Source organism: Natator depressus, chromosome 22, assembly GCF_965152275.1.
Source record: "Natator depressus isolate rNatDep1 chromosome 22, rNatDep2.hap1, whole genome shotgun sequence".
NCBI lineage: Eukaryota > Metazoa > Chordata > Testudines > Cheloniidae > Natator > Natator depressus.
The window spans coordinates 588506-614538 of record NC_134255.1 but is presented as its reverse complement, the minus strand read 5'-3'; the positions used below and the strand labels follow the sequence as shown (position 1 = coordinate 614538).

General features: G+C 47.1%; 1 protein-coding gene across 1 annotated transcript in view; it reads left to right on the top strand.

Moving 5' to 3' along the window:
* The first annotated feature begins 18911 nt into the window (after nucleotides 1-18911).
* LOC141976044 (uncharacterized) overlaps nucleotides 18912-26033 on the top strand; it is a 41351-nt gene continuing 34229 nt past the window's right edge. The window contains exon 1 of the mRNA XM_074936827.1: nucleotides 18912-19046. The gene's annotated coding sequence lies outside the window, so the exon portion shown is untranslated. The remainder of the gene's footprint in view (nucleotides 19047-26033) is intronic.

Here is a 26033-nt window from a genome sequence, read left to right as displayed (position 1 = left end):
GGCAGCTCCATGTATTTCCCCCACCCACAGAACTGTCCCCACTGCCCCTCTTACTCCCAGGGGCTGCATGCACAGATGTGCCAGCAGCCAGCCACTGACTAGGAGCTGCCTGTAGTAAACACCTCCCAGCCAGAGCCTATAGAATCATAGAACATCAGGGTTGGAAGGGACCTCAGGAGGTCATCTAGTCCAACCCCCTGCTCAAAGCAGGTCCAACCCCAATTTTTGCCCCTGATCCCTAAATGGCCCCTTCAAGGATTGAACTCACAACCCTGGGTTTAACAGGCCAATGCTCAAACCACTGAACTATTCCAACCCCCAGCCTGGAGCTCCCTCCCAGACCCTGCATTCCCTCCCACACCCCAACACTCTGCCCCAGCTTGGAGCCCCCTCTTGCATCCAAATTCCCCCTCAGAGCCTGCACCCCTAATCCCCTCCTGCACCCCAATCCCCTGCAGCAGCCCAGAGCCCCCTCCTGCACCAAACACCGTCCCAGAACTTGCACCCCTCACTCCTGCACCCCAACCCCTGTTCCAGGCTCAGCCAATGCACACCCACAGCTGAGAATGTTACACTGATTTGTGACAATCCCTGAAGGATTTTGTATCTATAAATCACAGATGACACTAATAAAAAGTAAAACTCATTAAATGTCCAGTGGATGCTGTGAGATTAGGTGCAGTGTGACCATATGACACCTCCCTCCCAGAGCCTGTGTCACAACCCCAGGGATTCCCCTGGGAAAGGCAGATCAGCACTGCATGTTGCTAACACTGTTGTAAGCATTGCAAAGCATTTTGGGGAGGGTCAAAGGTGTGAGTGGGGAGTGGAAAATTCTTTTGCAGGCTGCAAGAGGCCAAAGGGGGAAGGAGAAAGAGAGCAGAGAACAGGTTAATGCAACACTGCAGTTAGCAAGCTCAGTCCAACGATAAGATGCTGGCCCCAGTCCAAAGTCACGGCGCTAGACAAGAAGTTTATCTCTCACCTAGCCACAGCCAGGGTAGAGAAAACCAGGGCTGCAGAAATGGAAAACACAGGCAAAATGACAAGGGGGGAGCAGAGTTTCGTGTCCCTGTAGCTGTTGTGTTTTGGGAAAGTGAAGAAGACCACAGAAAGCTGGTTTGGACTGGCACAAAGAGCACCAGAAACAGAGGTCATGGCATGGAACACCCCCAAAGGACCCCAGGACTTAAAACCCTCCTGAGAGCTGGAATAATTCAGAGATCACAGTGAACCCTGGATGACTTGTGCGCACAGGACAGAACTCCCATCCACCCTTCCCCCTCTTCTTCTTATGTTACACCCAGGCCTGGCCAGCTTCGGCCTGTGTGAGTATGAAAGTGGGTTAGGGTTTGGGGCTTTCTTCCTTCCTCTGAGTGACGTGGGGAACACCCCCCCCCCCCAGCACACTCTGCTGTTATTTTATTATTTTATCAATAAAGCTTTAAAACTCAGTTGCTTGATGTGCTCCATCATCTCCCCCCCCACAACGATCCTGTGGCCTCAGCCTGATCACCTGACACCTCAGACAGACTGGTAACAGAAATCTGTCTCAGTTTTGGTGGAGAATTGCAGAGCGGGGGAGCCCTGTGGGGTGCACCAACTGTTTTGCCCTTGGTATTTCATGTTTGCCCTGTCCAGCACTGTTGGTTTTACATGTTGAGGATTTTATGATTAAAGGTGTCCACACTCTCAACCGTAGTAGGCCTGAGAACTGGAGAGAGGTTTAGCACTCCTCTCTCCACCTTGGTTGGTGGGGGTAGGGTACAGGTGGGTATATTTCCAGTTGTAGAAGTCCGGGGTAGTAGTAGGAGGACTCAGGGAGTCTCGCTCCACACATATAATTCTTGGTGTATATGCCCTCAGTCGTAGTAGGACTGAGTTGAAGAGGAGGACATAGGGTGTCTCACTTTGCCCAGGAAGGGTTTTGGTCTATGGACCCTCAGTGGTATTGGACCGAATAATACAGAGGGAGGCTTAGCGTCTTTCCCTCCTGGCCTCGGTGCCAACGTGGGCAACGTAAAATTTCAAGTGATTGAAAAAAATCTTATAAGTTGTACTAAGGGATTGTAACAACATGTTCAAAAACCAGAAGGGTACAGCTGTGGACTCGGGAGTCCCGCAGTCATGGGTGATGGCATCAACGATGGGTTCAAGGCTAGACGTATGTGCATTAGGGAGTGCGGACATGGTAGTCAGTCTGCCCGGTCAGCTGGCATCACGGGAGGCAGGTGAACCTGATGCCCAAGCCACAGGGGAGGCAACAAAGAGGGATGGAACCGTGCTGCCTCTTTCACAGGGGGGTGAGGACCTCTCCTGGCTGGAGAGGGCTCTCACCAAGGTGGGATACAATCCCTGGGGTTCCATGGCGGAGCTTCAGAGAAGAGTGCAGACTTGGCAGGATTTGTTCAACCTATATGCCGAGTATAAAAAGCAGAAGGGTAAGAACTTAGGGGCAGCTGTGGGACTAATTTGGACTGCAACAGCCATGTAGTATCAAATATTGTCAGGACAGAAAGAGGAGTTGGGAAAAAGGGAAGAGGTGTGTACCCAACAGCTGGTGGAAATGGAGCAATTAAAACCGCAGATTACTAACCAGGCTGCAACACAAACCTATGCCCAGGACAAGTTGCAAGCCTTGAGACAGGACTTCCAGGTGGAAAAAGTGGAACGCACCCGCCTGGAAGCACTGGCTAAGCAAGTACTGGTCCTTCAGGGACTTGTCAAAGATTTGACCATTCATGCTCAGCAACGCCACAATGGCAGTGTGCCCACCACAAAAAGGAAAATGAGCAGTTAAAACGTCAGTTAACTGTGCATTCGGTTCAGGTGGCGAGCCTCACGGGGGATGATTCGGGTGACCCTTGTAAGGGCTTTGATCTCTCCCGTTGTGAGGATCCTCAGTTTTGGGTGAAACCTTGTTGCACCCCTCATTAAGACCGAGGAGAAGTCCAGAGGGTGAAGGGGGAAAAGGTCATATGTACAGCACCCCCAACTATGAGGAGAGCACACCGTGGGGTGATTATAAAGAGGAAAGGGACTAGGAGGAGTGGGGGCTAATTAAGGAGCCCATCTTCCTTGCTAAATTGGTAGTGGAACAAACCCTGTGCCCATGAAAAGGGACAGTGCAGCAAAAACAAAACAAAAAAAGAATTGGGCCCAGACAAGCAGACAGGCAGCATATAAAAGCATTAAAAAACAGATTAAAAACCTTAAAAAGTAAAGCAGGAGTAAAAAAAAGCAGTAAGTACAGGAATGGGAAATTCAAATCCCTAAAATAGTACTTAAAATGGTAAAATCTGAGTTAATAAAGGTGTCATTTTGGGAGATAATCAAGTAATTTAAGAAAAAAAAGTAAAAAGTTAACTCTGCAAAGATGGGGGAAATTAAGCAGTTAAATGTTGTAAAAGTGTTAAAAAAAATTCTTGGTTTCTTTGCAGCCATTCTGAAGGAAAAATGGGCCCTTTTCCAAAGGAATGTCTGTAAATAATCCAGGAAAAAAAACCCTATCTAACTAAAATAATTCAACTATGGACAATTTAGTGAAATTTGCTAAAAAAATATAAGGGGGTTCTATTAAAACTTAACTGCCCCAAATGTATAAAGGGAAGGTAATTTATATACAGCTATGTAAAAACAAAGCCATGTATATTGTAGAACGGGTAAAAAAAAAAATGCAAATATACCTTGCTACGTAATTAAAATCCTATTAGGGCTCCAAAGGGAGCCACAATAGATTGTGTTTTCTTTTTCAAATTTTTGTATGTCTTAAAAGCAGAAGTTAAAAGTGAAAAGTAATCAAAACTCTGGTAAAAGTTAATTGTGTCCCTTTTCAGACAGAGTCTCTTAGCTGCTAATGGCTTTGAATCCAAAAGCAAATGAGAAAGCGCCTGTGTTAATGCAAATTACCTAACTAATAAAGGTAGAAGCAATTGAAACCTAACCTGCCTATAAAACAAATACAGGAAAATATGGGGGTAACTCCTCTGTTTTGCCTGAAATCAGCAAGGGTATTTGTAAATATATATATATAAAGCAATAATCTGCCACCCCCAAAGGGGTAGAAATATGTTCTTTTTGTCTTTCACAAAATAAAAAGAAGCTAATACCAGCTGAAGAGCAATCCAAAATACCATAAATTTATTGTCACAATAAAAATTGTGTTTTGTGTTCTATGTTCTGTCTTGTGTTGTTTGTCTTGTTGCTAGCACTGTTGTGTACCAGATACTGCAGGAAAACTTCCACAGGTAACAGACACCATATTAGGAGAAATTGGTTTTAAAGCAGAAATTATAAATACTGTAGACCTGGAGGTGATTAAGAATCAATTAAGCTCTCTGTCCCAGCTACAGAACAGCCTAATACAAAAACAAATAAAAATAAAAAACCATACTGCTATAGTTATGCGATGTATTGAAATGCAAATACTTTCTTTGTTCACCTTGACACATAAAATGTTTTGGGTAATATAAAAAAACACTAAGGTTTTAATACACTTATGTCAAGGTTCCTTCCCCACTCTGAACTCTAGGGTACAGATGTGGGGACCTGCATGAAAACCTCCTAAGCTTACTTTTACCAGCTTAGGTTAAAACTTCCCCAAGGTACAAATTAATTTTACCCTTTGCCCTTGGATTTCCACTGCCACGACCAAACTTTATCTGGGTTTACTGGGAAACATGGTTTGGACACGTCTTTCCCCCCAAAATCCTCCCAACCCTTGCACCCCACTTTCTGGGGAAGGTTTGGTAAAAATCCTCACCAATTTGCATAGGTGACCACAGACCCAAACCCTTGGATCTTAGAACAATGAAAAAGCATTCAGTTTCCTTACAAGAAGACTTTTAATAGAAGTAAAAAGAAAAGAATCACCTCTGTAATCAGGATGGTGAATACCTTACAGGGTAATTAGATTCAAAACACAGAGAATCCCTCTAGGCAGAACCTTAAGTTACAAAAAAGATATGCAGACAGGAATATCCATTCTATTCAGCACAGCTATTTTCTCAGCCATTTAAAGAAATCATAATCTAACACATACCTAGCTAGATTACTTACTAAGTTCTAAGACTCCATTCCTGCTTCTCCACGTGGGCACCAATGATACTGCCAAGAATGACCTTGAGCGGATCACTGCGGACTACGTGGCTCTGGGAAGAAGGATAAAGGAGTTTGAGGCGCAAGTGGTGTTCTCGTCCATCCTCCCCGTGGAAGGAAAAGGCCTGGGTAGGGACCGTCGAATCGTGGAAGTCAATGAATGGCTACGCAGGTGGTGTCGGAGAGAAGGCTTTGGATTCTTTGACCATGGGATGGTGTTCCATGAAGGAGGAGTGCTGGGCAGAGACGGACTCCACCTTATGAAGAGAGGGAAGAACATCTTTGCGAGCAGGCTGGCTAACCTAGTGAGGAGGGCTTTAAACTAGGTTCACCGGGGGAAGGAGACCAAAGCCCTGAGGTAAGTGGGAAAGCGGGATACCGGGAGGAAACACAGGCAGGAACGTTTGTGAGGGGAGGGCTCCTGCCTCATACTGAGAATGAGGGGCGATCAGCAGGTTCTCTCAAGTGCTTATATACGAATGCACAAAGCCTTGGAAACAAGCAGGGAGAACTGGAGGTCCTGGTGATGTCAAGGAATTATGACGTGATTGGAATAACAGAGACTTGGTGGAATAACTCACATGACTGGAGTACTGTCATGGATGGTTATAAACTGTTCAGGAAGGACAGGCAGGGCAGAAAAGGTGGGGGAGTAGCACTGTATGTAAGGGAGCAGTATGAATGCTCAGAGCTCCGGTACGAAACTGCAGAAAAACCTGAGTGTCTCTGGATTAAGTTTAGAAGTGTGAGCAACAAGAGTGATGTAGTGGTGGGAGTCTGCTATAGACCACCGGATCAGGGGGATGAGGTGGATGAGGCTTTCTTCCGGCAACTCGCAGAAGCTACTAGATTGCACGCCCTGGTTCTCATGGGTGACTTTAATTTTCCTGATATCTGCTGGGAGAGCAATACAGCGGTGCATAGACAATCCAGGAAGTTTTTGGAAAGCGTAGGGGACAATTTCCTGGTGCAAGTGCTAGAGGAGACAACTAGGGGGGGAGCTTTTTTTGACCTGCTGCTCACAAACTGGGAAGAATTAGTAGGGGAAGCAAAAGTGGATGGGAATCTGGGGGGCAGTGACCATGAGTTGGTTGAGTTCAGGATCCTGATGCAGGGAAGAAAGGTAAGCAGCAGGATACGGACCCTGGACTTCAGGAAAGCAGACTTTGACTCCCTCAGGGAATGGATGGGTAGGATCCCCTGGGGGACTAACATGAAGGGGAAAGGAGTCCAGGAGAGCTGGCTGTATTTCAAGGAATCCCTGTTGAGGTTACAGGGACAAACCATCCCGATGAGTCGAAAGAATAGTAAATATGGCAGGCGACCAGCTTGGCTTAACGGTGAAATCCTAGCGGATCTTAAACATAAAAAAGAAGCTTACAAGAAGTGGAAGGTTGGACATATGACCAGGGAAGAGTATAAAAATATTGCTCGGGCATGTAGGAATGAAATCAGGAGGGCCAAATCGCACCTGGAACTGCAGCTAGCAAGAGATGTCAAGAGTAACAAGAAGGGTTTCTTCAGGTATGTTGGCAACAAGAAGAAAGCCAAGGAAAGTGTGGGTCCCTTACTGAATGAGGGAGGAAACCTAGTGACAGAGAATGTGGAAAAAGCTAATGTACTCAATGCTTTTTTTGCCTCTGTCTTCACGAACAAGGTCAGCTCCCAGACTGCTGCGCTGGGCATCACAGCATGGGGAGTAGTGATCAATGGCTCCATGTCTAGTTGGCAGCCGGTGTCAAGTGGAGTACCCCAGGGGTCGGTCCTGGGGCCGGTTTTGTTCAATATCTTCATAAATGATCTGGAGGATGGTGTGGATTGCACCCTCAGCAAATTTGCGGATGATACTAAACTAGGAGGAGTGGTAGATACGCTGGAGGGCAGGGATAGGATACAGAGGGACCTAGACAATTGGAGGATTCGGCCAAAAGAAATCTGATGAGGTTCAATAAGGATAAGTGCAGGGTCCTGCACTCAGGACGGAAGAACCCAATGCACCGCTACAGACTAGGGACCGAATGGCTAGGCAGCAGTTCTGCAGAAAAGGACCTAGGGGTGACAGTGGACGAGAAGCTGGATATGAGTCAGCAGTGTGCCCTTGTTGCCAAGAAGGCCAATGGCATTTTGGGATGTATAAGTAGGGGCCTTTTCAGCAGATCGAGGGACGTGATCGTTCCCCTCTATTCGACATTGGTGAGGCCTCATCTGGAGTACTGTATCCAGTTTTGGGCCCCACACTACAAGAAGGATGTGGATAAATTGGAGAGTCCAGCGGAGGGGAATAAAAATGATTAGGGGTCTGGAACACATGACTTATGAGGAGAGGCTGAGGGAACTGGGATTGTTTAGTCTGCAGAAGAGAAGAATGAGGGGGGATTTGATAGCTACTTTCAACTACCTGAGAGGTGGTTCCAGAGAGGATGGTTCTAGACTATGCTCAGTGGTAGAAGAGGACAGGACAAGGAGTAATGGTCTCAAGTTGCAGTGGGGGAGGTTTAGGTTGGATACTAGGAAAAACTTTTTCACTAGGAGGGTGGTGAAACACTGGAATGTGTTACCTAGGGAGGTGGTAGAATCTCCTTCCTTAGAAGTTTTTAAGGTCAGGCTTGACAAAGCCCTGGCTGGGATGATTTAATTGGGGATTGGTCTTGCTTTGAGCAGGGGGTTGGACTAGATGACCTCCTGAGGTCCCTTCCAACCCTGATATTCTATGATTCTATGATTCTGTCTCCGGCAAAAGCATCACACAGACAGACCCAGACCCTTTGTTTTTCTCCCCCCTCCCAGCTTTTGAAAGTATCTTGTCTCCTCATTGGTCAGTTTGGTCAGGTGCCAGCGAGGTTACCTTTAGCTTCTTAACCCTTTAGAGGTGAGAGGATTTGTCCTCTGGCCAGGAGGTATTTTGAAGGGGTTTACCCTTCCCTTTATATTTCTGACACGCCCCCCAAATCTCAGCTAGGGTGAAACGCTGGCTGGGATTTCTTCCTGGAGCTCTAGGAAAAACAGAGTTAATAAGACACATGCACCTCTAAATATACTACCAAGTACATAAAGACTAACAATATTTTCCACATCTCAAGGACGATTTTAACCAGTTGATTCTGGGAAACTTTCACGGGAGAGTGCATCAGCCACTTTGTTAGAAGCTCCTGAGATGTGTTGGATGTCGAAATCAAAATCTTGGAGAGCTAAACTCCACCGAATAAGTTTTTTGTTATTTCCCATGGCGGTATGAAGCCACTGTAGCGCAGCATGGTTGGTTTGCAGGTGGAAACACCGTCCCCAAACATATGGGCGTAGCTTTTCCAGGGCATAGACAATGGCGTAACATTCTTTTTCACTGACTGACCAGTTGCTTTCCCTCTCAGACAGTTTTTTGCTGAGAAACACTACAGGGTGGAATTCTTGATCAGGTCCTTTCTGCGTTAAAACTGCTCCCACACCACGCTCGGACGCATCTGTGGTTACTAGGAACGGTTTGTCAAAGTCTGGGGCCCTTAGTACAGGGTCAGACATGAGTGTCGCTTTAAGCTGATTAAAGGCCTTCTGACACTCTTCGGTCCACTGAACGGCATTTGGCTGTTTCTGTTTGGTTAGGTCTGTCAGTGGGGTGGCGATTTGGCTGTATTGCGGTACAAATCGTCTGTAATAACCGGCCAAGCCTAAGAAGGATTGAACCTGTTTCTTTGACTTTGGGACAGGCCACTTTTGGATAGCATCCACTTTGGCCTGTAGGGGGCTGATAGTTCCTTGACCCACCTGGTGTCCAAGGTAAGTCACTCTGTTTAGCCCTATTTGACACTTCTTAGCCTTAACAGTTAGTCCTGCCTCCCTTATGCGCTCAAAGACTTTTTGTAGATGTTCCAGGTGTTCTGCCCAGGAATCTGAAAATATGACCACATCGTCAAGGTAGGCGACTGCATATTCTCCTAATCCCGCTAGGAGACCATCTACAAGTCTTTGGAAGGTGGCGGGTGTATTTCGCAGCCCGAAAGGGAGTACATTAAATTCACACAGCCCGACATGTGTGGTGAAGGCTGACCTTTCCTTGGTGGATTCATCTAGCGGTACCTGCCAGTACCCCTTGGTTAAGTCCAAGGTAGAAATGAACTGGGCCCATCCCAGTTTCTCTAATAGTTCATCTGTGCGTGGCATGGGATAGTTGTCTGGGCAAGTTACAGCATTTAGCTTATGGTAGTCCACGCAAAAACGTATCTCCCTATATGGTTTGGGAACTAGAACCACTGGAGATGCCCATGCACTTCCAGAGGGGCGGATTACACCCATCTGTAACATATCCTGGATCTCCCGTCCTATAGCAGTTTTAGCTTGAGGAGACACCCAGTAAGGTTGGACTTTAATTGGGTGAGCATTACCTGTGTCAATGGAGTGGTATGCCCGTTCAGTCAGTCGTGGGGTGGCTGAGAACTTCGGCGCATAGCTAGTGCACAGCTCCTTGATCTGCTGTCGCTGCATACGCCCAAGGGTCATGGAGAGGTTCACCTCTTCCACGCCATCAGCACTTTTCCCTTCGTAGTAGACACCTTCAGGCCACTCAGCGTCGTCTCCTCCCTGGGCTGTAAACTGACAAACCTTTAATTCTCTGGAATAAAAGGGCTTTAGAGAATTAATATGGTACACCTTAGGCTTTCGGTTGGAGGTGGGGAATGCTATGAGATAATTAACAGCTCCCTGGCGCTCCTGGACCGTGAATGGCCCTTCCCATGATGCTTCCATTTTATGGGCCTGGAGCGCCTTTAAGACCATGACCTGGTCCCCTACTTTGAAGGAGTGCTCTCTGGCATGTTTATCATACCAGGCTTTTTGCTCTTTTTGAATATCCTGTAAGCTTTCTTTAGCAAGGGCTCAAGAGGTTCGGAGGGTGTTTTGTAGGTTGGTTACAAAGTCCAGGATGTTAGTTCCTGGAGAAGGTGTAAATCCCTCCCATTGCTGCTTCACCAATGGCCCCTTAACCTCACGGCCATATACAAGTTCAAATGGTGAAAACCCTAAACTGGGATGTTGTACAGCTCTGTAGGCAAAGAGGAACTGCTGCAACACTAGGTCCCAATCATTGGAGTGCTCATTTACGTATCATGGCCCCCAAAGTTCCATTAAACTTCTCCACCATGCCATTTGTTTGATTGTGGTAAGGAGTGGCAACCAAGTGATTTACCCCATGAGCTTCCCAGAGGTTTTCCATAGTTCTTGCCAGGAAATTAGTCCCTGCATCTGTGAGGATGTTGGATGGCCAACCTACCCTGGCAAAAATGTCTGCTAGTGCTTGGCACACACTTTTAGCCCTGGTGTTGCTTAGAGCTACTGCTTCCGGCCATCGGGTGGCAAAATCCATGAAAGTCAGTATGTCCTGCTTTCCTCTGGGTGTCTTTTTTAGAAAAGGACCCAGAATATCCACAGCTACTCGCTGAAATGGAACTTCAATGATGAGGAGTGGCTGGAGAGGGGCTTTGACCTTGTCTTGGGGTTTTCCCCCTTTTTGGCATACTTCACAAGACCGGACATAGGTAGAAACATCCTTGTCCATTCCCTCCCAGTGGAATGACCCTCCCAAACGGTCTTTGGTCCTGTTCACCCCAGCATGGCCACTAGGATGATTGTGGGCTAAGCTCAAGGATGATTGTGGGGTAAGCCCGGTATTTAGTTGGAACTACCAACTGTCTCTGAGGATGCCAGTCTTCCTGGTGTCCACCAGAAAGAGTTTCCTTGTATAAAAGTCCTTTTTCTACAACAAACTTGGATCGATTAGAAGAGCTGAGAGGCGGTGGGTTGTTCCGTGCCGCTGTCCAAGCTCTCTGGAGGCTTTCATCTGCTTCCTGTTCGGTCTGGAACTGTTCCCTTGATGCTGGAGACATCAGTTCCTCATTGGATTGTGGACCTATGCTTGGTCCCTCTGGAAGCGATGTAGGGGATGGGGCTGTTTCCGTTGACTGTGAACCGCTCTCTGCTGGGACACTATGTTGGGGTTCAGGCTCCGGCTGAGCCTCTCGTGTAGGGTTATGGGCTGCTGCCAGTTCAGGTTCGGTGGGGCCCTCTGGTTTTGGTGTTGCAAGTACTGGATTCAGTGCTGGCAATGGGTCTGGTACTGGTTGTTCCACTGGTTCCGGTTTTGGGACTGGTTCCATCTGGGTCTCTGGGACTGAATCCACTACTGCTGTTGCAGACATTGTCCTGGGGTCCGGGTCCATCACCTCTGACCAGGTCCTGATAGAAGTTTCCGGAACAGAGCTAGGCCTCATGGCTTGTTTAGCCTGGCTGCGGGTGACCATTCCCACCCTCTTGGCCTGCTTCACATGATTGGCCAAGTCTTCCCCCAACAGCATGGGGATGGGATAATCATCATAGACTACAAAAGTCCACATTCCTGACCAGCCCTGGTACTGGACAGGCAACTTGGCTGTAGGCAAATCGAAAGAGTTGGACTTGAAGGGTTGAATCGTCAATTGGATCTCTGGGTTGATTAAATTGGGGTCCACTAAGGAAGCATGGATAGCTGATACTTGTGCTCCGGTGTCTCTCCACGCGGTGACCTTCTTCCTGCCCACACTCACAGTTTCCCTCCACTCCAAGGGTATCTGGGAGGTATCTGGGCCTGCGGATCTCTGGTGTGATTCCGGTGCAATGAACGGCAATCTGTTGGGGTTCTTGGGGCAGTTGCCCTTTACATGCCCCAGCTCGTTCCATTTAAAACATCTTCCAGCTGATGGGTCACTGGGGCGAGGTGGGTTGTTGGAGAACGGGGTGGTGGGACGATAAGGTGTCTGGAGGGTTCTTTGGGAGGTAGGTGGGGCCTTGGGCAGCCCCCGGTAATAGGGTGTGGTCTGGGGTTGTTCCTTCTGGTCTCTGCTCCAGCTGCGACCAGTTTTCTTCTTCTCTGCCACCTCCACCCATCTGGCTCCAATCGATCACAGTTTTGGGCTTCCCATCTAGGATGTATCTTTCTATTTCCTCAGGAACACCCTCTAAAATTTGTTCCATTTGCATTAGGAAGGGCAAATTTACTGGAGATTCAACACTTGCTCCTGATATCCAGGCATCCCAACGTTTCACAATGTGGGTAAACGACACATCTGGTTTCCACCTTAGGGCTCTGAACCTCTGACGAGAATGCTCGGGTGTTATCCCCATTCTGACTCTTGCCTTGGATTTAAACAGTTCATACTTGTTCATGTGTTCTTTAGGCATTTCAGCTGCCACCTCAGCTAAGGGTCCACTGAGCTGCAGCCTCAGCTCTACCATGTATTGGTCGGTAGAGATGCTGTACCCAAGGCAGGCCCTTTCGAAGTTTTCTAAGAAGGCCTCCGTATCATCGCCTGCCTTGTAGGTGGGGAACTTTCTGGGATGGGAAGTGGTACCTGGAGAAGGATTGCTACGGTTTGTTGGTATATTCTGCTGAGCCTTTACCTTCTCCATCTCCAGTTCATGCTTCCTCTCTTTTTCCTTCTCCTCCTCCACATGCTTCCTTGCCTCCATTTCCCTCCTGTGGGCAGCCTCCTGTACCTCCTTCTCCATCCGCATGAGTTCTATCTGTCTTTCATGTTCCTTTTGTTTTTCAGCAGCCTCAAATCTGGCTAATTCCAGCTCTTGTTGAGCCGTGGATCCTGTCATCCTAACCTCTCTGTTTTTAACTAACTTTACACCCGAGGTTTAGAAATAAAACAAACAAAACTTGGCTTGTAAAATTTTGTTGTGCTGGAATAGGATACCTATTCTCTGATAGTGATTGTCAGCCTACAGAAAAATCCAACCCCCCCCCCCAAAAAAAAAACAAAACAAAACACTAACACTTTTGTCTTCAGGCAAATAGGTAGAAATCCCCTCTAGTTGCTCTTAGGTCTGTGAAGACTTGTGAATTTCCCTGCAGGAGGTTAACTACTCTGCCTTTAGGAAGAGAAACTGCAGCTCCTAAAGACAATTCCCTTTTGTCTCTGCTCTGGCCCCAAAGCAAAGCAAAAAAAAACTTCCAGCTATTGCCAGTTGGAGACCTGCTTTCTAGCCGTACAAAGGATTTTAAAAAATTTCCTTTTAAAATCTGTTTTTCTGGTTCAAAAAATCTCAAATTGATCTCAAAATGATTTCAGGTTAATCCCACCACTCTGCCACCATGTCAAGGTTCCTTCCCCACTCTGAACTCTAGGGTACAGATGTGAGAACCTGCATGAAAACCTCCTAAGCTTACTTTTACCATCTTAGGTTAAAACTTCCCCAAGGTACACATTAATTTTACCCTTTGCCCTTGGATTTCCACTGCCACCACCAAACTTTATCTGGGTTCCTGAAAAAATGTAGTTTGGACACGTCTTTCCCCCCAGAATCCTCCCAACCCTTGCACCCCACTTTCTGGGGAAGGTTTGGTAAAAATCCTCACCAATTTGCATAGGTGACCACAGACCCAAACCCTTGGATCTTAGAACAATGAAAAAGCATTCAGTTTCCTTACAAGAAGACTTTTTATAGAAGTAAAAAGAAAAGAATCGCCTCTGTAAAATCAGGATGGTAGATACCTTACAGGGTAATTAGATTCAAACATAGAGAATCCCTCTAGGCAAAACCTTAAGTTACAAAAAAGACACACAGATAGGAATATTCATTCTATTCAGCGCAGCTATTTTCTCAGCCATTTAAAGAAATCACAATCTAACACATACCTAGCTAGATTACTTACTAAGTTCTAAGACTCCATTCCTGTTCTGTCTCCGGCAAAAGCATCACACAGACAGACATAGACCCTTTGTTTTTCTCTCCCTCCCAGCTTTTGAAAGTATCTTGTCTCCTCATTGGTCATTTTGGTTAGGTGCTAGCGAGGTTACCTTTAGCTTCTTAACCCTTTACAGGTGAGAGGATTTTTCCTCTGGCCAGGAGGGATTTTAAAGGTGTTTACCCTTCCCTTTATATTCATGACAACTTGCTAAAGCAAAAAAAAAAAAAAAAAAAAAAAATCACTGTTCAATACTTATTAATATGAATGGATGCAGTATGTTTCTGGCATAGTAAGGCCAGACCTTTTAATTGGGAAAATTGTTGTTAAAAACGCACACCAAGCAGCTCTGGAAGCAAGGATATAAAAAGTTAGCCCACTCCTCATATGGCACATGAAATCTTTTTGGCTACTCCAGACCTCGAGTCAGTGGGCTGGGGAGGGAGGGAAGCTATTGGACACCAGAGATTGTAGCAAGTGAACTCCTCAAAAGTGGGTGTGCTTGTTCTTGCCTGTTGCTCCAGACCCTTGTAATACAGACATTTCACTAGAATCCTGTATGTGGGATAAATTAAATAATAAAACCAAAGTACTGTATAATGGGCAATGTGTATGTGTTAATTCCTGGAAAAAAGTGTTTAAAAAAAAAAAAAGTGTTAGCAATCTGCTAGTAGACACATGTAAATGTAATGTAATTACTGTGTTTACCAATAATCACATTTACGATTTGCCACAATCAAAAAAATCTCAAGCTTTGCCCGGTTGAGGTAGGAGCTATGTAAAACCCGCAAAGCCTCAGAGGCCGCTTTAAATGAGAAAAAGGCGAAGTGCAAGGGGATCATCATTAAAGACATCCGTGGATGGAAAACTGAAGACAAGGTAATGTTGCAAAAGCTGGGGAAGGTGGCCCACACTCTGGACGCCAAGTGGGTGGGTCCATACCCCATTGTGAATCATATCTCTCCGGCAGTGTACCAGCTTCAGCTACCAGGCAAATTAAAATGGGCACATGCCAATCTCCCTAGGTTTCTGGTCATGGCGTTGTGGGCCTCGGTTGTGGACCAGCCACCTGCCTGGACCATCCGAGTTTCCAGCTGTCCATGGAATTTTCTGGATAATCATAATTAAAAGGAAAAAAAATACCTCCAAAGACTCTCCCTAGCTCGAGCAGCCAAAGGGGCCCAAGCTACAATGTGGTGGGAGGCTGGAGGGGAGGTGCCTTGGAGACAGTGCATAGTCTGGATAGACACAGCAGGGCCATAGCAAAATACCCGGTGGGTGGCCCTGAACCTCCCCGGAATCCAGGACAAACCCTGTTCCTCCTGTGGTGGCCTGGAGTAAAAGTAAAATGAAAAATCCTTTGGCAAGCAATAGCAATTACTGATCTCAGGATGTAGTATTATTGTTGTAACCTCCTAAACCAGGCAAACAACATCCATGACAAAAGCCAGGGAGGGCTGGAATGGGACAACTAATAATTTAAAGAGTTTTTGTATGTGCCTCAGTTTCCCCAAAAGGTGCATTTATGTTGTTGCTTTTTTCCCCTTTTCCTTTGTTAACAGGACAAGGCAGTAATAGCAACAGCCCAGGGACACCCCAAACAGGAGTGGTGGGACCGCTCTTGCTGCTTTAAGCCCGCAAAATTCGTCAGGGAAAAACAATGTATGTATGGTGGTGTTTCTCTTTGGGAATCCTTGGGTTCCCAATGTTTTGGGCCTCCTTTGTTAATTTTACCACTGTTCAGAATTGACCATGGTGGCGAAAAAAATAAAAGGTCAATTATTCATTGGAGGGGGGGAGGGGCAATTGTGGCTTAGCATCCTGGGAATCAGAGTAACAGCCGTGTTAGTCTGTATTCGCAAAAAGAAAAGGAGAACTTGTGGCACCTTAGAGACTAACCAGTTTATTTGAGCATAAGCTTTCGTGAGCTACAGCTCACTTCATCGGATGCACACTGTGGAAAGTGTAGAAGATCTTATTATATACACACAAAGCATGAAAAAATATCTCCTCCCACCCCACTCTCCTGCTGGTAATAGTATGATACACTTTGTAAGGAGAGTGATCACTTTAGATAAGCTATTACCAGCAGGAGAGTGGGGTGGGAGGAGATATTTTTTCATGCTTTGTGTGTATATAATAAGATCTTCTACACTTTCCACAGTGTGCATCCGATGAAGTGAGCTGTAGCTCACGAAAGCTTATGCTCAAATAAACTGGTTAGTCTCTAAGGTGCCACAAGTTCTCCTTTTCTTTTTGCATCCTGGGAATGTGGCATCACATATTATCTGGGATTGGGTGGTCCATCGTGACATGTGGGAGATGGCTCCCCCCAATAACACAATTAAGCGGTATGTGCTGACCACGGCCACTAACCATCAGCATGTATAAATTGCAAAGGGCAACACCTGACGATTATGGCCTATGAAGCCCCCTCAAATAATGTGTTAAAAAAAGGTAATGCCAGGCTGCTTTTATGAAGTGGGTCAACACATCTGCTGGGAAAGGGAGGCATCGGGATATGCCCCCACTAAGGCCCATGTGTTTACCAATACCTCTGCGTGTGTTTAAAGAACCACCGACCCTAAGGTGCTCCTTAACTTGCTGTTACAGTCTCAGGCGCAAAATTTTTCTGTGCATTGGCCCGCAGTTATGCAAAGCATGGTTAATATCTCTAACTATGTTGTGTTTAATTTTTCATGGATTGCACCCAATGTTTTCCTGCCCTTAACGTACACCCGGGAACAACTGACCGTATTCCAAACAGAGGCCTCCTCCTTTATGGTGTTGCAATACACGTTTAATCTGGAGAAAGCTGCCTTTGTCACAGCCATTTGGACAGGACATTTATGTCAACAGGGGGATGTGTTATGTTACTACTGCAGCCAGAAGCCACTACTGGCTATGTATGCAATTGTTGCCACCCTAACAATCTTCTTTCTGCTATATTGCTGTTTATGTAGGCGCCCAACTGTGACCCTAGCCACCGTGTCAGAGGGATGGTGGAAATCTAAGTGGTGACCCCCCACAACAATATGTTGATTCGAGGTCAAGGGGGGGAATGTCATAACCTCAGGCATTTCTCTGGGGAAGGCAGATCAGTACTGCATGTTGCTAACACTGTTGTAAGCATTGCAAAGCATTTTGGGGAGGGTCAAAGGTGTGAGTGGGGAGTGGAAAATTCTTTTGCAGGCTGCAAGAGGCCAAAAGGGGAAGAAAAAAGAGAGCAGAGAACGGGTTAACTCAACACTGCAGCTAGCAAGCTCAGTCCAACGACAAGACGCTGGCCCCCATCCAAGGTCACGGCACCAGACAAGAAGTTTCTCTCTCACGCAGCCACAGCCAGGGCAGAGAAAACAGGGCTGCAAAAATAAAAAACACAGGCAAAACGGTTTGGACTGCACAAAGAGCACCAGAAACAGAGGTCATGGCATGGAACACCCCCAAAGGACCCCAGGACTTAAAACCCTCCTGAGAGCTGGAATAATTCAGAGATCACAGTGAACCCTGGATGACTTGTGCGCACAGGACAGGACTCCCATCCACCCTTCCCCCTCTTCTTCTTACATTACACCCAGGCCTGGCCAGCTTCAGGGAGTGCGTGTGTGAGTATGAAAGTGGGTTAGGGCTTGGGGCTTTCTTCCTTCCTCTGAGTGACGTGGGGAACACCCCCCCCCAGCACTCTCTGCTGTTATTTTATTATTTTATCAATAAAGCTTTAAAACTCAGTTGCTTGATGTGCTCCGTCATCTTCTCCCCACCCCGAATGATCCTGTGGCCTCAGCCTGATCACCTGATACCTCAGGCAGATTGGTAACAAAAATCTGTCACACCTGCACCCCCTCACTCCGGCACCCCAACCCTCTGCCCCAGCCTGGTGAAAGAGAGTGTGGGTGCGGGAGAGCAAGTGACAGAGGGAGGGGGGAATGGAGTGAGCAGGGCGGGGCCTTGGGGAAGGGGCTAGGTAGATCCTGGGTTGATCTTAAGTTCAAAAAGTGGCCTTGTGAATAAAAAGGTTGGAGACCACTGCCTTACAACTAAAAGATTTAGTTTTCAAATAAATATTTTGTCCCTGGGGAAGACCCAGGAATGGAGGCTGCATTCACTATATCTACAAAAGAGGGATTGAGATATTCCCCAATCCCCTTGATCACAGTCTGCCTTTTGTGGTGCCCATGCAGCTCAATCCCAGACCCCATTTGCTGCTGATGCCCCCGAGGCCAAGCTGGGTGGTGCGTGAAGCCCTTTCACTCTGCATTGCCTAGTTTCCAAAACTGGGAGGGACTTCAGCTGCCTCTGTCTTGTGGGACCCGCCACCCCACGCCCAACTTGGCTCCTATGTGCCCGGAGGGTCTGATCCCAGGAGAGGCACATTGCAGGGGGCTGGGTCCTTGTTTGCCTTTTGTCTCTAACATGCACCAGGGTGCCTTGAACTGGGTGTCTGAACACCCCGGCCCTGTGCGGAGCTGCCACTCACCGTCCTCTCCTTTGCCTCACCGCTCACTGACCGCAGCATTTCCACTGGCCAGCATCAGCATCCCAAACGCACCGCCCCCGCCCCCTGCTGCCACCGAGACCCCGGCCCTGCCGCGCGTCAACGGCCGGCGTCCCTGCGACCTCGGCGCTGGCTGCCCCTCCCTGTCCTGGGCACCGAGTCTGTGCAGATGGGACCCGCCCTTCATCGTCGGCCGCCACCCGCAGCAGCGCCGGGGCGCGATTCTCCCTCGGGCCGGGGACTGATCAGCACAACCCCCCCCGGGCCCCACGGCGCTGGGGCCGCCTGCGCGTGCCAGCAGGGTTCCAAGCTGCGCCGCGGAGCCCAACGGCTCCAGCCCAACGGCCGCAGCGCGCGCCCGCGACAGGACCCGCAGACTGTCCCGCCCCGGAGCGGATCCCAAGGGCTGCGAGGCCTGCAGTCCCCGAGTTCAGGCGGAACCTCTGACCTGCCCGCCCCGCGCTGTCCTGCCGTCTCTCCGCCAATCAGGAAGCGGGGAGGGCGCAGCGAATTGACGTGTTTACGGTCCCTCCTCCAATAGAAGGCAGAGCTTGAGAGAGAGACTGCGATTCCCAGTGTGGATAGGCAGGGGGCGCGTGGGCAGATGGCCCACTTCCGCTTCCCGCGCTATGGGCGCGCACGTTGCCTGAGCAATCGGCTCCTTCCTTCCGCTCTGAGAAGAGTCAGGAACTGCAAGTCCCAGCCTGCCCCGGGGCGCTTCCGTCGTCTCCAGCTCAGGTAAGGGGTCAGCCTGACACCCCTTCACCCCCACGCAACTTCTCGTCCCCTCTCCCCTGCCACCCAGAGACCCCCTCCCGGCCCTGCGCCCCGCCCCGGCCGGCGCCGGCCTCTAGGGCTCCGAGCGCGAACTCTCGTGTCCCGGGCCGCGGCTTGGTCCCTGGGGGCCCCGCCTCTCGGCCTGGCCGCTGCGCTGCGGGGGAGCCTCGGCCCGGCCCTGCTGCTCCCCGTGGTCCGGGCAGCGTCCGTCGGAAAGGCCCCCCGGGTCCGACTGCCCCCCCTCCCCGTAACCAGGGAGACCCAGACCAGCCCCCTCCTTCCCGCCTAGGGGAATAGGAGGGAGGGGTCGGGGGGGGGGTTTCTTATGTCCAAGGGCGACTTCAGGGGCTGGTGTCGGGCAGCGGGCCACTTGCGGGTCCCGAGTGTCCGATCCAGAAACAGCCGCGTGTCCCTGCGCCCTGGGACTGCGCCTGGCTGAGGACTGTCTCCTTGTAATCGAGAATTAGCAAATACATCAACGGGGAATGAAAACCCCGCAAGTCCCTGTCAGGGCCCGCAGTATGGAGCCGTGGGCCCAAGTCACTGTCTGTGTGGGGATGTAGTTTGTACTGACTTCACTGGTGCTTTTTCTGGAGCCTGTGGTAAAACTAGGCAATTATCTAGATGAGTTAAAGGACCCCCTGGAAGACCTCTATGTACCCCCAGGTGTACATGTACCCCAGGTTGAGAACCACTCATGTAGGGGAAACCAGGCCCCCCCCCCCCGCTTCCAACCCCCTCCCTGGGAGGCTGGTTCAGCTTTGCTTACCTTGCATCAGCCTCAAGTCAGCTTCTCTGGGTCACCACGTCCGACCATGGCCCCATGGGCAGGAGTCAGAGAAAGGAAGTCTCATTTCAGGTGTAAAAGCAGCAATGGCTCCATGAAGGGTTAGTGCTGGTGGAGCAATTATCGACACTTTCTCTATTCTCCTTTTCAGAGTTTGCCCCATTTTCTCTTTAATTCTCCAATGTTAATTTAATAATCTCAGATTTGGGATATTTTCCCACCCGTTTGACCTGCAGCAATTTTTCTTTCTTTCTTTGGGAAATTGTCCTGAATCGTTCCCCAAACGAGAAGGGGCTTAATGGGTGCAGCTTGTAGAGCCCTGAGACACAGCTGCCTCTGGGGTGGGATGGGGTGGCCATTCTCTGCCAGCAACAAGACAAGGAAGGGGATGGGAGGAAAAAGTCCCCAGTGGAGACTGTCCAGCCCAAGGTTACACAGTCCAGGTTACTGCTATTCCCAACTGCCCAACACAGCTCCCCCCAGGTGCCAGTCACCTGCCTGCCCCTGCTGCTGCCTCCTACCTACTGCCAGGGAGTTTTCCTGCTCCATATTACCCTCACGTACTCTCTTAAAGCACCTCCCCAAGGGGCTCCCTGCTGCCATGTGAATGGTGTGGGTGTGTGGGGGAAATTATTACTGTCTGTTTATTGAACTTCCATATACAATCCAGTCAAACTGTCCAACTACTCTCACTCACTTACTATAAACTCTCTTCAGATCCAGGTGTTTTTCTCTCATTATCAAATATTTCTTTTTAGACCTATTTCTTCCCCAGTTCTCAAAGATAGATATAAAATATCCTGTGTGCAGTGCTGTAGTAGCCATGGTGGTCCCAGGATATTGGAGGCTGTCCCCTTTGGAATCATAGACTTTAAGGTCAGAAAGGACCATTATGATCATCTAGTCTGACCTCCTGCATAATGCAGGCCACAGAATCTCACCCACCCACTCCTGTAACAAACCTCTAACCTATGTCTGAGCTATGGAAGTCCTCACATTGTGGTTTAAAGACTTTGAGGTGCAGAGAATCCTCCAGCAAGTGACCCGTGCCCCACACTGCAGAGGAAGGCGAAAACCCCCCAGGGCCTCTGCCAATTTGCCCTGGAGGAAATTCCTTCCTGATCCCAAATATGGCGATCAGCTAAACTCTGAACATGTGGGCAAGACTCACCAGCCAGACACCCAGGAAAGAATTCTCTATAGTAACTCAGATCCCACCCCATCACAGGCTATTGGTCATATTTACCTCTAATAGTTGAAGATCAATTAATTGCCACAATTAGGCTATCCCATCATATCATCCCTTCCATAAATTTATCAAGCTTAGTCTTGAAGCCAGATAGATCTTTTGCCCACACTGCTTCCCTTGGAAGGCTGTTCCAGAACTTTGCTCCTCTGATGGTTAGAAACCTTTGTCTAATTTCAAGTCGAAACTTCTTCATGGCCAGTTTATATCCATTTGTTCTTGTGTCCACATTAGTACTGAGCTTAAATTATTCTTCTCCGTCCGTGGTATTTATCCCTCTGATATATTTATAGGGAGCAATCATATCTCCCCTCAGCCTTCTTTTGGTTAGGTTAAACAAGCCAAGCTCTTTGAGTCTCCTTTCATAAGACAGGTTTTCCATTCCTTGGATCATCCTAGTAGCCCTTCTCTGTACCTGTTCCAGTTTGAATTAATCTTTCTTAAACATGGGAGACCAGAACTGCACACAATATTCCAGATGAGGTCTCACCTGTGCCTTGTATAATGTACTAATACCTCCTTATCTCTACTGGAAATACCTCGCCTGATGCATCCCAAGACCGCATTCGCTTTTTTCACAGCCATATCACATTGGCGGCTCATAGTCATCCTATGATCAACCAATACTCTGAGGTCCTTCTCCTCCTCTGTTACTTCCAAGTGATGCGTCCCCAGTTTATAACTAAAATTCTTGTTATTAATCCCTAAATGCATGACCTTGCACTTTTCACTATTAAATTTCATCCTATTACTGTTACTATCATTCCAGTTTACAAGGTTATCCAGATCATCCTGTATGATATCCCAGTCCTTCTCAGTATTGGCAATACCTCCCAGCTTTGTGTCATCCGCAAACTTTATTAGCACATTCCCACTTTTTGTGCCAAGGTCAGTAATAAAAAGATTAAATAAGATTGGTCCCAAAACCGATCCCTGGGGAACTAGTAACCTCCTTCCAGCCTGACAGTTCACCTTTCAGTGTGACCCGTTGTAGTCTTCCCTTTAACCAGTTCCTTAACCACCTTTCAATTTTTATATTGATCCCCATCTTTTCCAGCTTAGCTAATAATTCCCCCTGAAAAGGAGGTAAATTAGATCCACTGCGTTTCCTTTGTCTAAAAAATCTGTTACCTTCTCAAAGAAGGAGATTAGGTTGGTTTGGCATGATCTACTTTTTGTAAAACCATGTTGTATTTTTTCCCCAATTACCATTGACCTCATTGTCCTTAACTACTTTCTCCTTCAAATTTTTTTCCAAGACCTTGCATACTACAGATGTCAAACTAACAGGCCTGTAGTTACCCTGATCACTTTTCCCCCCCCTTTCTTAAAAATAAGAACTATGTTAGTAATTCTCCAGTCATACGATACAACCCCTGAGTTTACAGATTCATTAAAAATCTTTGCTAATGGGCTTGCAATTTCATGTGCCAGTTCCTTTAATCTTCTTGTATGAAGATTACTGGGCCCCCTGATTTAGTCCCTGTCAAGGTTCCTTCCCCACTCTGAACTCTAGGGTACAGATGTGGGGACCTGCATGAAAACCTCCTAAGCTTACTTTTACCAGCTTAGGTTAAAACTTCCCCAAGGTACAAACTATTTTACCCTTTGCCCTTGGACTTCCACTGCCACCACCAAACATTTGTCCGGGTTTATTTTATTAGGAAAATGTTGTTTGGAAACGTCTTTCCCCCCCCAAAATCCTCCCAACCGTTGTACCCCACTTCCTGGGGAAGGTTTAGTAAAAATCCTCACCAATTTGCATAGGTGACCACAGACCCAAACCCTTGGATCTTAAGAACCATGAAAAAAACATTCAGTTCTTGAAAAGAAGAATTTTAATAGAAGAAACAGTAAAAAAGAATCACCTCTGTAAAATCAAGATGGTAAATACCTTACAGGGTAATTAGATTCAAAACATAGAGAATCCCTCTAGGCAAAACCTTAAGTTACAAAAAGACACACAGACAGGAATATCCATTCTATTCAGCACAGCTTATTTTCTCAGCCATTTAAAGAAATCATAATCTAACGTATATCTAGCTAGATTACTTACTAAATTCTAAGACTCCATTCCTGTTCTGTCCCCAGCAAAAAGCATCACCCAGACAGACACAGACCCTTTGTTTTTCTCCCTCCTCCCAGCTTTTGAAAGTATCTTGTCTCCTCATTGGTCATTTTGGTCAGGTGCCAGCGAGGTTATCCTAGCTTCTTAACTCTTTACAGGTGAGAAGATTTTTCCTCTGGCCAGGAGGGATTTTAAAGGTGTTTACCCTTTCCTTTATATTTATGACAGTCCCATTAAGCTGTTCGAGTTTCGCTTCTCCTCGGATGTGGTAATATCTACCTCCATATCCTCCTTCCCAGTTGTCATCCTACAATTATCCCTAAGTTCCTCATTAGCCTCTGTGGCGGTTCAATGACAAGACAGAACACAGCTTTTAGCAAGCAAGCAGGCTGGTCTGCTAACGGGCTTCTGCCTGTCAGCTTTCCACCTTCCCCTTTATTCCTTCTCTCTCTCCCCCCGCGCATTACATTCTCCAACAGATAAAAGGAATACACTGGCTTTGTTTAACATTCTTATTTACCAATTTCTAACTACCGCATTCCTTGCTCTCGGGCCTTGAGCCCAGTCCTGAGAGGCTTCCCACGGTTCATGTCATCTTGGCGAGATTCCAAGGTTGATGCCCTTGAGAGGAGCTGTGTGTGCACAGGTCCAGCACAACACTCCGGGTGTGCCCTGAATGTTGCCAAGCACATAAACCTTGTATGAATCCTACAAGCCTCATTAAAGACTGAGGCAAAGTATTTGTTTAGATATTGGGCCATGCCTAGATTATCCTTAACCTGCACTCTATCCTCAGTGTTTAGCAGTCCCACTTCTTCTTTCTTTGTTTTCTTCTTATTCGTATGGCTATAGAACCTTTTACTATTGGTTTTAATTCCCTTGATTTATATACAAATGTTTAGAGTTATTCTCCATCCGATTCCTTATGAATCCTAACATGTTGTTAGCTTTTTTGCTGGCAGCTGTGCATTGAATGAAGCTTTTAATTGACCTGTCTACAGCAACATGCAGATCCCTTTCTTGGGTTGTGTAGCCTATAATATGTTGGGCTGATGTCGCTAGGTGTAATGCATGTTCAGTAGGGGTTTCTCCTCTCTTCCTTGTTTGTATTTCCTCTCCCTTCTATGTTGGGGTGTGCTCCTGTAGGTTAGTGTATTAATGATCTTATCTTGGTGTCATATGTGTCAATATGTTGCCATGGCTCTCCTGTGTTCAGACGTCTGTGGATGTTCTATCTGAAAGCCGGTGTTAGCTCATGTTCCTCTGGTCTGCTGGTGTCTTTACAGATGAAATTCTCCCTTAGACACTCTTATTTCCAGTTCCCCAAACCTTAGGGGTGACCCTTAGGCCATTTATCTGTGCCAGAGTTCATAGACCTCAAGCCTTATGCTAACTGCTGATGCCAGTGTTGTACAGGAGACAGGTCTGTGGGTTCCTTGCATTACTGCTGCATAAAATAAATGTTAAAGCTAGCTATATGGGCTACAGTTGATAGTTAATTTACCACTGTCGAGTTTATAAGTAGCTCTAGTTTCTCTCTCCAATGTGCATTGCTTTGCATTTAGAAAGAGAAGATGGGTGAGGTAATATCTTTTATTGGGTCCACTTGAATTGGTGAGAGAGATACATTTCTGAGTTACACACAGATCTCTTCTTCCGGAGAATATCCTAAAATCTTGCCCTCCTTTCTCTCTAGTTATCTATTTCTAATTTAATATTCCCTGAGATTTTTTCCATGTCTCACTAATATTAAAATATTAACATAAAATATTCTCAGATTTTGACCTTTTCTCAAATTTTTGAATCTATGTAGAAAAGTTTTGCAGATGTTTCCCATTTTCCTCTCAATTTGTCAAGTAACAATATGAAATTCACTCTCATTTTACCTCTTTACCTACTATTGACTATCGATATAAAATCTTCACATTTTTTCCACTTTCTGCTCTACTTTGTGAAAATTGATCCAAAATTCTCCAGATTTCCACCCTTTTCTCTTTAATGACTTAACATAGACATCAGCTGTCAGATATTGTCTTTTTCCATGTAATTATTAAATGTCTGTTAAAAAGCATCTCGTGTTTGGAGACGTTCCCATGTTTAGTTGCATCAAGTCCTCCTGTTTTGGAGGGAATTTGTTGCCTTAGTCATTCTCCATACTGGCAGTTGCGGGTAGTTAAATGGTCAACTTTCTCCTCTCATTTGAGACTCATTTCTTTCCCTCTTTATCCTCATTAAAGTGTTTGCTGATGAAAGTGACTCGCCCCATATTTAATATACACCAAAGCCAGAGGTCTCCCCCTGTTTGGGGGAATGGTGTCTCCCAGCTGCTCACGGGACAGTTGGTTGGAACCTCTTCTTTTCCTGAGGGGGCACATGATGAGCACTCACTCTAGGACTGCCTCCTTGCTGCCCTGGCTGTACCCAGAGTGGCTGAGAATCTCCATGCTACTGTATTAGCCTCTCAGTTTCCCCTTATCATGTTCACCAGCAGTATCCCAAACCCCCCTGACAAATGGTCTCCATGAGGGGTTGCTTCGCCCAGTGCTGAGATGTAGTTGTCTCTGGAGTGGGTTCCTATTGGCCATTATCTGCCAGTCACCGGGCATGGAAATTTCTTACAAAATCTGGCTCCTCCATGCCATCCATTCTTCTGTTAAAGAAGCCTCACCCAGGGCTCCCCACCATGTGAATGGCTGGCAGGGGCTGCTGATAACTCCCTATCCATTTATCAATTACTGATATGAAATCACAACAGACTTTGCTTCTCTCCCCATTTTCAAAACTGGAGGAACTTCCAGTTTTGGAGGGAAAACTGTTGCTATGAATCCTTCTCAGAAAAAGGGGAAG